General features: G+C 43.8%; 1 pseudogene; it reads left to right on the forward strand.

Moving 5' to 3' along the window:
* Positions 1–903: 903 nt before the first annotated feature.
* LOC110311051 (large ribosomal subunit protein uL15 pseudogene) lies at positions 904–1,346 on the forward strand (annotated as a pseudogene).
* Positions 1,347–1,852: the final 506 nt, after the last annotated feature.

Below are 1,852 nucleotides of genomic sequence, written 5' to 3' on the forward strand. Positions count from 1 at the left end.
TATTTTCCCTGGTCTTTATGTTTGTAATCTCTCTGTGCCTTCTACTTTATTGCACTATTTAATGGCACTCATAAACTCAGGGAACAATAGTAAGTAAGAAAGTCCCTCCAAATGAAGTTTAAAATAATGGCCTTCTTCTCATTTAAAGTGATTCTTACATGGCATATGTATACTTCTGAACTCTAATATACTTCAGTAGGAAATCTCACAAGCCAGATATGGTGGCTCATGCTTATATTCCTAGGACCTGGGAAACTGAAAAAGGATTGTCATAAGCCAGAAGCCAGGTGGGTCTACACATCAAAGTCCAGGCAAGCCAGGGATCCTTGGTGACACCCTATCTCAAAACGCCAGAACAGGAGCTGGAGAGATGGTTCAGTGGTTAAGAGCACTGGTTGCGCTTCCAGAGGTCCTGAGTTCAATTCCCAGGAACCACATAGTGGCTCACAACCATCTGTAATGAGATCCAGTGCCCTCTTCTGGCCTGCAAGCATGCGTGCAGCAAGAAAGCTGTATACATAAGTAAAGACATCTTAAAACAAACAAGCAAACAACAAACAGTCTGGCAGTGGCGACTTATATACTCCTCTGATCTCAGGAGGCAGAGGCAGGCAAATTTCTGAGTTCAAGGCCAGCCTGGTCTACAGAGTGAGTTCCAGGACAGCCAAGGCTACACAGAGAAATCCTGTCTTTAAAAAAAAAAAAAAAAAAGAAAGAAAGAAAGAAAGAAAAGGAAAGGAAAAGAAAAGAAAAGAAAAAAGAAAAAAAGAAAAGAGGAAAAAAAACCAAACCAACAAAAGATAAAAACGAGATATATTAAAAAATTAAACATACCTGGGTGTATCAGTATATGCCTGCAACAGTAGCATTTAAGAAGCAGGCTCTTTCCTTTCTGCCACCTCCATGCCATCTAGACTGAGGAAGACCCGGAGACTCTGGGGCCACCTGAGCCAAGGCTACGGCTGCATGGGTAAACACCACAAACACCCAGGAGGCCACAGGAATGCTGGAGGCGCGCATCACCACAGGATCAATGACAAATAGCATCCGGGTTGCTCTGGGAAAGTTGGTATAAGGCATTCCCACTTGAAGAGAAACCAGAGCTTCTGCCCAACTGTCAACCTGGATAAATTGTGGGCCTTGGACAGTGAGCAGACACTGGTCATTGCGGCAAAGAACAAGACTGGAGCTGCTCCCATCATTGATGTTGTGTGATCGGCTACTACAAAGTTCTGGGCAAGGGAAAGCTCCCTAAGCAACCTGTTATCGCGAGGGCCAAATTCTTCAGCAGAAGAGCTGAAGAGAAGACTAAGGGTGTTGGAGGTGCCTGTGTTCTGGTGGCTTAAAGCCACTCCCAGAGGTTAATTAAATGCTAACATTTTCCATGTGGAAAAAAAAAAGAAGAAGCTGAGGCAGGAGGATTGTGGAAAGTCTGACACTAACTTGGGTTCCATAGTGAAATCTTACCTCCTTACCTCAAAAATTACCAAATGAGACTGGGCAGTGGTGGCTCATATCTTTAATCCCAGCATTCCATAGGCAGAGGCAGGTGGATCTCTGTGAGTTTAAGGCCAGTCTGGTCTACAGAGAGAGCTCCAGGATAGTCAGGGCTACACAGGAAACTAAAAGAGAAAGAGAGAAGGAAGGAAGGAAGGAAGGAAGGAAGGAAGGAAGGAAGGAAGGAAGGAAGGAAGGAAGGAAGGAAGGAAGAAAGGAAGGAAGGAAGGAAGGAAGGAAGGAAGGAAGGAAGGAAAGAAAGAAAGAAAGAAAGAAAGAAAGAAAGAAAGAAAGAAAGAAAGAAAGAAAGAGAGAGAGAGAAAGAAAGAAACCCAAATTAAGTCCAGCATAGTGA

The sequence above is a fragment of the Mus caroli genome, unplaced genomic scaffold, assembly GCF_978045245.1.
Source record: "Mus caroli unplaced genomic scaffold, Mus_caroli_1 scaffold_16, whole genome shotgun sequence".
NCBI lineage: Eukaryota > Metazoa > Chordata > Mammalia > Rodentia > Muridae > Mus > Mus caroli.